Source organism: Micromys minutus (genome assembly GCF_963924665.1).
Source record: "Micromys minutus genome assembly, chromosome: 33".
NCBI lineage: Eukaryota > Metazoa > Chordata > Mammalia > Rodentia > Muridae > Micromys > Micromys minutus.
In genome coordinates this window covers 7,810,684-7,823,344 of record NC_137968.1, presented here as the reverse complement: position 1 = coordinate 7,823,344, position 12,661 = coordinate 7,810,684, and positions in this window count along the sequence as shown.

Below are 12,661 nucleotides of genomic sequence, written 5' to 3'. Positions count from 1 at the left end.
TTATAAGTATCTTTATTAGAAATCATGGGCCATCAAAACCTGTTAATAAAGTGGAAAATGTTCAGGGAAAAGTAACCAAAGAAAATGTGTGTCTTAGGCTTTCTATTACCGTGAACAGAGATTATGAACACAGCCAACTCTTATGAAAGAAAGCATTTAATTGAGGCTGGTTTACAGTTCCTAGGTTTAGTACATTGTCACTGTCATTCTGGCAGGAAGCATGGTGGCACTTGTGCAGACATGGTGCTGGAGAGGTCACTGGCCACACCTCCTCCACCAAGGCCACACCTCCTCCACCAAGGCCACACCTCCTCCAACAAGGCCACACCTCCTCCAACAAGGCCACACCTCCTCCAACAAGGCCACACCTCCTCCAACAAGGCCACACCTCCTCCAACAAGGCCACACCTCCTCCAACAAGGCCACACCTCCTAATAGCACCACTCCTGCTGAGCCTATGGAAGCCATTTTTATTCTAAGTACCACAATGTGTCAGAAGAGAAAGAGCGCTAAAGGTTTTGAGGCACGTAGGTTTATAAGGGCAAAGCTAGGAAAGAAACAAAACAAGAACAAAGTGCTCAGTGAGATGAATTAAGGCCGCGCTACTCAGATTTTGTAACCTCACCTATTCTCTGCCACACTTGTGAAGAGGGGCTACATCATTCAGCAGTAGTGGGTTTCTCCACTGGATAACGTGTGAGCTGTCGGACGTGAAAAGAACTGGGAACACGTGAGTGCTGATTCAAAACTTGTCTGAGAAAGAGTTTCGACTAAATGATTCTAAGCTACCTGTGTATAGTTTGCCCATTATGAGGAACTGATCATCCCATGTATCCCATGATGCATAGCAGCAATCAGCTGACCTAATTGCTATCCTAGAAAGTTCCCTCCCTTAGTGGGCCTGGATCCAACCTGGATGTAAGACAGTTTCCCCTGGGAAGCCTGCCCTGTAACACAGACAGCCGGATACTTATTAGGGCTACTCTGCAATACGGCAAAAGAAGCCAGGTTATAATCATTGTGGGGAATGTATAAAAATAAACCTTGTGGCGTAGCACAGAGAGGAAAGCCACAAAGTGTCTTGCCAAGGGTTCAAATCCCTGGATTTTACTGGGGTGTTTCCTGAAACCCCATAAACATCCTGATCTCTGTTTCCATGCTGGACCCAGCATCCCTTAACAATGAAATTTATTTGATTTGGTTACTGTTCCTTTCAACTAACATAATGCCAACTATTAAAAAAATATATTCTCCTTCTCTATTTCCTTCAGATTTCCCTCTCTCTATTTTGCCCTCTTTTCTTTGGCTGTACATTTGTACATTTCCCAAATTCCTATGCTAGAACCCAATGGCCAATATGAGGATGCTAGAATATGGAATCCTCACCGATCAGACCAGTGCCCTCGCAAAAGAGGCTCCAAAGACTCCTTCACCATTCCTTTATCTGATGACCCACTGAGAAAATAAATGAGAATCTGCAAACCAGGAGTGAGTCCTGAATTTGCCTGTACCTTCATGGACATCCTCCAAAGTTGTAAGAAGCTAAGCGTGTTGTTTACAGTATAACTAGTGTGTAGTAGTTTCTTTATTGCAACCTACAACATCACCTCTACTAAACGTTCAAACTTTGTGTGTGTTAGAGTTTAGGTGTGAAGCGTCCCCAAAGGCTCTCGTGTTGAAGGCGTGTTCTACCAGTGGGGGCTCTATTGAGGTGATTGGATCATGAAGATAGTACGATTATCAATGAACTAACCTATTAGAATTTACAATAGGAAACACTATTCACAGCTAGAGCCTAGTTGGAGTCCGTAGTGACTGAGGATTTGCACTGAAAGGTATTAACTCCATCCTCTCTACTTCCTGGTAAACACTGGGAATGTTCTCGCTTGCTATGGAGTTCAAACCTGTTTCTACCTTGCCATTATCCTAAGACTGATGGAGACAGGTGCTATGAACAAGTCTAAATGAGCTCTTCCTCTTTCTTCATCACTTTCTCTCCATATTGGTCCCTTATCTCAGTGGGTGGATGGATAACTATGGGAACTGGTTAGCACATCATGTCTAATGTGCACAGCAGAGAGCAAACAACGGAAGTGGAATTATCCTTTAAATTATCATTAAATTATGATGTAAACGCTTGAGTTTTGGGAAGATTCTGTTAGAAACCCAAGGGCACTAACAAACCAAAAGAAAAACTACATTTGGTGATATGGTCAGTTTGAAATATTTCTTGAGGGATTTTTTTAATCTTCTGGCAAATACAACTGAGGTCTCTACAAGGATCTGAGTTCAATCCCCTCCGCGCACGAAAAATGCAAGTGCAATGAGATGTTTCTAGAATCTCAGTTCTGAAAACATGGGTTCAAATGAGTCCATGAAGATCACTGGCTAGTCAGTCTGGCAGAATTTGTGGGGACTAGGTTCCATGAAAAGCCTCAAATCACAAAAGAATAACATACAGTCTTAGAGCTTTAAGATGACTAAGGAATTGGAATACTGGAATATTTACTAGCAATTTGTACTTCTCTGAGAACTTTCTGTGGAGTTCCGAAAACCCAGTTTTTTAGCTGTTTCCTTGATGTTTAGATTTTTTAGTTCTTTGTATATTCTACATATTAATCTTCTGACAGGTGTTTAGTTGATAAAGATTCTTCAAATCCCTAGATGCCTTTGCTGTTCAGAAGCATGTTAGTTTCATGGCATTTGTCAGGCATCAGTCTTCTTTCCTGCCTTACCAGTAAGTCCTTACCTGTGCCTCTAAGCTAGAGCATTCTTAATTCCTTCTTGTTAGCAGTTTCTGGGTAACAGATCTTATACTGAAATTTTTTGACATTGAGTTTTGTGCAGGATCAATGGGAAGGCTCAGGTTTATTGGCTGTCATGATGAAATACAAATCCAGTCTTACCAGCACCATTTATTGACGATGCTGTCTCTCCTCCAATGATTATCTTTGGCATCTTTGTTAAATATCAGAGAACTGTAGCTGTGTGCAGTTAAACTTGTGTCCAGTGTTGTATTCCATTCTGATGATTTATATGTATCTGTTTTCTGCCCATGTCATACTGTTTTGATTACTATGGCTCTGCAATATAATTTGAAATTGGATCTGATGGTACTTCCACCAGTATCCTTTCTACTAAAGATTACTTCAGTAATCTTTGGCTCCTTCATACAACACTTGAAATTGTTATTTTTATATCCATGAGAAACACCCTGGTGTTGAATTTGGATATTGCTTTTGGTAGGATGGCCATGTTCAGAGGTTAGTTCTTCTCATCTCTGAGTCTAGGAAGTTTTTCTATCCTCCGGTGTCTTCCTCGGTTTGTGTTTAAGATTCCATCTCATCCCAGCCAAAATTGCCCAGATCAGAAATATGACAAAAATTGGGGCACTGCAAGTGAGAGTGGAAAACAGCGCTGCCATTTGGAAATCAGTCTGGACACTCATAACCACCCCGCAGAGTCGATACTAGGCTGATTCGGATTTTCCTCTGCCAATGCAACTAATCCAAAAAACATTTCAATTTAGTCTCAGGCAAATGTTTTTGGACAAGTGCAGAATTCAGCCACATTGCTTACCAATATTCAAGCAGTAAGAACACTCTCTAGACTACATACTGAAGATCCTCTTCTCTGATACATCCAGAGCTAAGCACAGTTCAAATCACCCTCAGCACCACTATCTTTTATGCCCCTACTTGTATGGCCCATTAATCCATACTTAAAGCTCCCAACTGCTTTTCTAATCCTAAGTCCCAAAGCCCACATTCTTCCAAATAAAAGCATGGTTAGGTCTATCACAGCAACACCCCTGTCCCTGGCACCAGCTTCTTTCTGTCTATGTTATGGTTTCTATTGCTGGGAAGATATACTATAACCACAATCACTCTTAAAAAGAAAGCCTTTGAACTGGGGCAGGCTTACAGTTTCAGAGGCTTAGTTTGTAATCATCACGGTGGGAGGCATAGTAGTGTATGGGCAGACATGGCGTTGCAGAAGGAGCTGAGAGTTTTACACCTTGATCCACAAGTAGTAAAGACCGAGAGACACTGAGCCTGAACTTGAGTTTCGGAAAACTCAACAAGGCTACACATATTTCAACAAGGCCACACCTGCTAACAAGGCCAATCTCCATGCACCTATAAGGACTATTTTTACTCAAACCATCACACTGACCTATTTATAATAACTAGCAAGTGTGTTCAGATTAGATATCCCTCAACTAGTGAATGAATAGTGAAAATTCAGTAATCGTACAACATGGTATATTACTCAGCCATGAAGAAAAATGAAATTATAAAATTTGTAGGCAAATGAATGTTACTGGTTAAAAAAAGTGAGGCCACTCTGGCCCTCAAAGACAACCTCCACATCATACTTTTACGTCATATGTTGATCCTAATTTTAAAACATTCTGTTTTGTGAGATTAACCTGGATTAAATTTTGAAGCCAGAAAAATTAGAATCCCAGATAGATTTTTCAGAGTACCCCTCTGCTCATGGATAAACAATGGCTCCCAGACTCTTGGGTTATTAAAGGACAATTTTAGTGTTAGGTACAAGTAGCCTTTCTATTAGTCAGGGAGGCCCCCAGAAGCACCCAAAATAATACAGGCTCTAGACTGTCCACCATAACTACATATGTAAGATTCTATTGCTAGGTACCACTGGTTTGGTTGTAAAACACAAAGAAATCAGTCTTAAATTTGTCAGGAAATTCTGTTTCTGCTGACTAGGTTCCATGGTATTGAAAGTGCTTCCACATGCTGCTGAGGGAGAAAGATCATCTGTTGTCTTACCAACATAATCAAGATGTGCCCGCTGGCTGGCTCACTGGTGGCAAGATGATTCATGAAGATAGCCAACCACACTCTTTATTTCCATTCTCCACATGAAGAAATCCATGCCTGATACTATAAAAACACCATCGGGAAGTCATGACTGTCGTAGACCCTAGGAAGGAACCTATATGTCCATAGCCACAGATTTGTGCTGTTCTCAGTGGGGGTCAGAAGAATCTCCTATTGCCGTAGAAAGTAGTTAATGAAGAGACTCATAACTGTTCTAAGTGCAGAAAGCAAGGAGCTGGGAGTGCTCAGCTGTACACAGAAGATTCACAACAACAAGAGTCCAGAAACATTGAGGACAATAGGGTGGAAAGACTGTAGGAGCCAGGGAATGGGGAGGAGTTCTATTAAGTGCTGTGACACCCTTAATATATGGTGAAACTGTGGTTACTGCACGAGACCTTTAGGAAATGAAACCAGCTAAAATTCTAACATAGATCATGGAAGGATTGCTGAGGCTTCACTCTAGCAGTGTGACAGTTACTGGGGGAAAGAGAGCCACCTGTTCTTTGATAAATTATACCTGGCAGCTTGCCCATTCTCAAGTGCATAGGCTCAGATTCACACTCAAATTGGCAACACTAAAGTGATTCAGTGAATCACAGTAATAATAATTGCAAATACTAACTTTAAAAGCCAGCGATGGGCAGTTGCAGTGAAATGTGTTGGGGGAATCCTGCGGGATGGACATTGATATGATTAAGAAACTGTGTATACAAGTATGAAGTTTTCAAAGATTAAGTAAAAAGTATTATAAAAAGAAAAAAAGGGGGAAAGCAATTGAGGAAGACAACTAACTGAAGCTGCCCTCTGATCTACACACACACACACATACACACACACACACACACACACACACACATGCACACACACATTCAGACACATGCACACAGATATACATGTTCATACACACTAGCACATGTACATATACACAAACACACCCACTCACACACACATATGCATACACACACATGCATGTGTACACACACACACATGCACACACACATGCACACACACATTCACACACATGCACACAGATATACATGTTCATACACACTAGCACATGTACATACACACAAACACACCCACTCACACACATGTGCATACACACACATGCATGTGCACACACACACACACACACACACACACACACACAAATAATTGCCCTCATGCACAACCAAAAAAATTATAAGGTTCAATTCTTTACTATATCTTATCTTCATACATGAGATCAGAAATATTCAGCCTTATAATAGAGTTCCTGCTGCAAAATAGAAATTTTTGCATGTCACCTTTAGTTCCTGAAAAGAGTGTCAGGGTCAATGCAAGAATGTGGATTGTTCATGGACTGATCAATGAAGATGTAGGAGTGTCATTAGGACCCAATAGGTATCAGTGAGCACCAGGTAGGTAAGAATTGGAATCAAGTATTTTAGATCTAGGATAGAAGCACTTCACCATTTTCCAGGGTTCTTAAGAAAGGCACTGCTTTAAACTGACACCACTTGTTTTCAGGAAGACACAGAAGTCCTTGCAAATAAGGCTGGTTACAGCACACATTTCAATGTTATCCTTGCAGCTGCACACACTACTGTGCTTTTTAATATTCCAGAATGTGAGAGCACTTGAGAGCAGACAGGATCAAACAGCCATTAACCATGCCACTAGAGAAAGTAAAAATGGGCAAAACACTTTATTTCATTACAGGGATGATATACCAAGGTGTTTAAAGAATTTATATTATGACTAATTCAAAATATTTCCACGGAACACACATTGTGATTTATAAAACAAGACCAACTGACTTGTTTTATCCTCACCATACATTCACCTATGTTAAGAAATAACTAATATTCACTTTTACAATGTGATATGTAGATATGCACTTTTCATCAGAATCTCTCCCGTAAATAAGATAGGGATGAATAAAAAAATACATGGAAATAGCAATCTACACGGACCAAAAACTGGGTTTCTTGGGGGTTTAGTTTTGTGTTTCCTTTTAGATACAGGCTTCCACTCTGGGGCCCTGACGTGTGTGGAAGCTTCTCCTTCTGTCTCCCCACTGCTGAGGTTGCAGCTGGTTTCAACAAACCAAGCTTTCTGGGCACATTTGCAATTCTTCATTTGCACATGGTCCTCATCATACCCATGTGGAACTAGCATCCATATTGCATTCTTCAACATCCGATGGGTGAGTAGACAGAAACATGTCCCTTGCCCAGAGACCCGTGTCCATGAGGCTTGAGTGCTGAGATTTGAATCTGAATGCTCTCCACTCAGGACTACAGCCAGAACCTTCATATCCCAGTTTCCATGAAGCCACTAGGATGCTCTGCTATAAAACTTGTTGCCTTCAGGTTTTCACCACACTGAAAAGAACTCTCCTGTAGGGTATACCAAGATCAAACCAAAATGGACAATTAGAGGATATCCAATGGATTTTTATCTACTCCTCAAAATGATAAATGGCTTAAGACAAGTCGAAATCCAGTTATACTGTTAACTTTATGTTGCATTGGGAAATGGCAGAAACTACAAAAAAAGAAATATTTGAATCTTATTTTATCCCCATAATGTTCAAAACTATTATTGGGCCATCAGGACTCAGCAGACTAAGCCTTCTTGGATCACTGCACACTGCCTCCCATACCTCTGTGGAAGTTAACGGAATTATACTAGTATTTTAGACGAACTTGAGGTCTTGTTAATACTAGGCGATTTTTAAAGCACGTCATAATAAATTGAAGGTAACTGTCTTGTTTTCTTTAGAATGCCTTTCAGAGTCAGGAATTCTATGGAGGTTAGAAATAGGAGGCTTACACTGAAGGCTTTGGGTGGAAACCTAGTATGAAAAGCATAGTAATCTCACTGAATGCACGGAGGAGGTCTAGAGCCTCCTCCCTGCCAGAGAATCTCAATTTCCTCTCTCCTCTCCCAGAGTCTCTCTTGAAACCCCTCTACTAAAAGACCAGTTTGAAAACTGTTGACACTGAGTTGGCCACAAATGGGCAATATTTCCAGTGAGACGTGATGCTCTCTGGAGGCCATTTTGGTTACTTTGTCAAAGATAGCTAGTAAATCAACTTCCCAGAAAGGCTTGATAAGGATGAAATGGATAAAGGAAGAACATACTTATAATCGCCCTTTCTGAGAACTGAAAAATAACGAACCATATGATAAACCAGGCATGAGTTTATTTAATTTAGGGTACTAGGAGCATTTTAATTTAAAATTACTCAGCAGAATGCATCAAATTGAGAGAGAAAAAGAGTGGGAGATTGTGTAAATATTCATTGCAGAATACCAGTGTATAAGACTGTGGCAAAATTGCTTCAACTGTGTATAAGGGCAAAGAGTAAACAATTAGTGGTTAATGAATTAAATAAGAGAGTGAGTCAAACAGTAAAAAGTCTGAGAAAGTGATGCTAAGTTGCTGAAAGAGGGATCGTCAATATAGACTTCTTGGAAGCTAGGAAGCATCCTGAAAATAACAAAGCCCTTCAGTGGTAGACCAACTTCTGCAATGCTTAGGTAATATCTTAGAAAGGCCAATGGTTCTTATCAAGTGAGGCTGGGCAGATTGCATGGGACTGAAAACAGAGCCATGGGGTGACAGTGGTTATTGCTGGCAAGAATTACCCCATTTTAACAGGCTCTCCATGTCTACATTAAATTGTTTCTTGATAAATACCTTTGTTTTGGAAAACATACTTTGTAAAATCTATTTCTTTTACTATAACATTTTCTATGTTTTATGTCTGAGTATGGTTCAACAGATAGCTTTGGTAGCTCTCAATCAGCATGTTTTTCCCTGAAGAGGGATATAATATTAAATGCTTACAATGCAGTAAATGTAGTGTTGATATTGAGTTGTTTGCTTTAAACAAAACTCTTTCTATCATATACAATATGTACATGTATATTGTGTCTATGCATTTATCTAAATGATTATATATGTTGTTGTCTTTGGATTTATTATGTATATATGATAATCTTGCAAGTCGCTTTACTAGATGACTTTCTGGTAATTACAATTAACTTCTTTGTTTTGATATTTCATGTCCCTAGACATTTTTTTAGAAATATTTATAATTAGTCTTCCTTAGAGATGGTCTCCCTAATGCCTTATTCAATACGACTGGTCAGCTCTAATACACCAAAACAGGGGATGGAAGGGTTGGAGGAAGGAAACAGAAGGGGGAAATTACATGTCTATAAAATGTATCCATTTCCATTACATAATAACATTTCAACTAAAACATAAAACTTAGAAAAAGGAGGGTGCCTACCTTCTTTGAGACAAGGTCTCTCATTGGCCTGAAGCTCACCAGTTGAGCTACAGAGGTTGGCTTGTGAGTGAGCCCCAGAGATCTTTCTCCTTTTCCCAAGCATCAGAATTAAAAATTCATCCCACACTCCAGCTTGCCTGTGTAGGTTTTTGACACAGAGTCTTTACAAACTGAGCTCTTGCCACATTCAAGTGACTGGTCTTTTGAAACGTATGGCTATACATACATAGTTCCTTTATTAAGCCTTACTCATGATGTGGACAAATTTACCTGGGACTGAGATAATGAATGTCTTGTGCATATTAGTTAAGTAGAATCTACTATAACTTCATCCACAGAGGACACGTACACCAGTAAAAACGGTTCCAATAGAATTTATTTTCAAAAACTGCAACAACTCCTTTTCCCTGCACATCAGGTTGCTGTCTCCCAGTTTTGACAGTACAAATAGTACAATATAAAATGTCCTCTGTATAAATGAAATGACTCCAAAATTTTTTTTTATTTGAAAATCATTTTAAAAAATTGTTTAATTCTGGAATCATTCTCAGTCTGACCAACCCACTCAGGATGGATAGCTACTGGACTACATTATGGCTGGAAATCTCTTGCGTGTTTTGGTTTTCTGGTGCATTCAGCTCCGAGGTGACTATAGAAACACTGTGTGGAGATAGTGTTCACTGCTACATTCTTGTCTGAGTATTTCCTAGAGCATGAGGGTACATGCTCCTTTGTCTAAAACAGTAAATTTATTGTAGGGGGTTCCATTTTTTCCTCGTACCTCACTTTCCATATCTCCTGAAGAAAACGATCAACTCACAGTCAGGTCCTGTTCCTCATTCCAGTCACCTAAGGTATCAGGAACAGTCACAAAATTTTCATCCAACTCAGGACCAAGGGGACTTCCAGATCCTTCAAGTGGAACAAAGAAGCTCAAATGAGAGATGAGGGCGAATACCCCCATTACTACAAACACAATGTGCCCTGTGGGGTGGAGCTACAGATACGTTTGCTTCTCTGCAACGTTCTCAACATGAAGTAGGTACGAGTGTGGATCATGTGTCTGGATCCCCAAATCCACTATGTAAACCAGTTTGGATTCCACCAGTAATTCTTAATGTCTGGTAGGGAGGAGCTTCAGTTTTGAGTCCCTTTCCTTTAAATACTGATCTGTGTTCACTCTCATTTTCAGATGGAGTGGATGATTAGCGGGCAGGGGTTTGTCACAAAATCAAATGAAAGCATGAACTTCCAGAATCCAGCTCGGGATCATCTGAGCCTTATCCCAAGCAGATGTTCATCCTAGGAACCCGTGAGTTGGAGGGCTAGCAAATGACTCTGCTCCATGAAGGCATTGGGAGATGATTGGCTGAAATGCTTTCACAGGATTCTTGGTTTGGTGGTTGTGGTGATGGTGGTGGTGTCACACACACACACACACACACACACACACATACACCCCAGTGATGACAGATGTCCTCTACTCACAGCTGAAGAGGTGGATTACAGACTGGAGCCCAAGTTACATCACAGTAACTGTGCACTTCTTGAATATCTTAAGATTACAATGGGTGCGATTTGGACCCAAATCTTTTAAGGAAAGCCCTGTGATTTAATGATGCTCTGTGATGTCCATCCAGCAAATATCACCTCCTTACCCAGCTGCAAAAGGGGGGCATCCTCTGACAGTCAGAACTGAGTGGAATGGGGTAAATGCCTGTGAGCAGGCCTGGGAGAGGAACCTGGACCTGTGAGGGAGAAACTCAAGCCCTCTGACTCTTGTATGAATTGGGCAGGATTTAAGATCTTCTATGGAAGTCTCCTGGTTGCCTAGCAACCACTACAGCTCCAAATCATGCATGAGCAGTGCTGGGAAGACAGGCCTCTACTTTATACATGGAAAGACAGAATTCTTAGGAGCTGAGGCAGAGGTGGTCTTTGGGTTTTTCACATCTGGGAACATAAGCTAGTGTGCCTCGTCTGGGATGTGCCTTATTCTTCCTACCAGTTCCTTGCCTGGATCTAGGAGGCAAGTTCCTTTTTTTAATTCCCCTCGGATCAAATAACACATAGCTTGAGATACACTGTGCTCTCTCTGAACAGCTGACTGAAAGTTCGGTCCTGGGGCCACTTCCATGCTAATGAAGCCATGTCTTCATAAGGCAGCCCCACTGCCTGGCGGCCACAGTAGGACATGAACAAAGGCATGCTTCATCCCCTCACCCAAAGAAGGTACTAGAAAAAGGGAATGCCCAGGACCTATCTGTCAGAATCTTTGTCCTAGACTTTCCTCAATAAAAGCAACTCATTCGGGCTAGAAGGTCCCCCATGGTGTCCCTAAGGAACTTTAAGGCACATCGACTTGTCTAAGGCTATGGGTTTATTATTTTTAACCAATCAGAAGAAAGTTCTGCAAATTGCCAGTAAGGCAGAAAGTCAGCTGGGGAGCAAGCCAGAAGTCACCACTGAATGCACAAGAGTCTGCCATCCAGACGGGCATCTGTGCCAATCACTCTGGTGGGACCTTGGTGATTGTGGGAACGGGCTCCGACATGGTCAATTCCCCTACTGCATGAAGCTGTGCAAGAGATGGATATGAAAGCCATGTTTCCAAGTCCCCAATGAAGGAGCTAGAGAAAGTAATGAAGGAGCTGAAAGGGGTTGCAACCCCATGGAAAGAACACCATTATCAAACAAACAAACCCTCCACATCTCCCAGGGACTAAAACACCAACCATTGAGCACACATGGAGAGACCCATGGCTCCAGTTGCATATGCAGCAAAGGAAAACATTCTCTGGCATCAATGGGAAAAGAGGCCTTTGGCCCAGTGAAGGCCCATTTTCCCAGTATAGGGGAATGCCAAGGCACTGAAAAGGAGATGGTAATTGAAAAAGGGAGGGGGAGGGGTATGGGAGTGGAGAGAAAGACAATAACATTTGAAATGTAAATACAGAGAATATCCAACAAAAAATAAAAAGGTCCTGTTCAGATATGACAAGTGGCCATGTCAGTTTCCATACTTGCAGCAAAGACTTTGAATGTAAAGCCCTTGGTTCCCCATAGATTCCCTCTGGACAAGCTAAAGAAGCCATTGAAACAGCCCAAAGCGCGGAGTGGAACTGAAAGTTATGACCAAGTATAATTCTAATGACCAGAACCCCTAAACGTCAATTGATCAGCCCACTCAGCATCTAAAAGCTCGGTGGCTAGAAGCATCCTTGGTTGTTAAAGCATTTCCAGGAGACAAATTATGGCCAAATTCATGGATTTAGTAAGTTGAGGAGAAGGGAAAATTACAAATTGCACGAGACTGGTAGACACAATCATAAATTTTGAATAATTCACATTGCATTCAACAATGAGAAAGACCTACTTCCAAATGTTCAGTTATTTTCTCCTTCTTCTTCTTCTTCTTCTCCTCCTCTTCCTCCTTTTCTCCCTCCTCCTCTTTGTCTTCTTCTTTTCTTTTTTGCCTTCAGGGTTTAACAAAGGCTAATTGCTTCTTCTAATAACCACCCC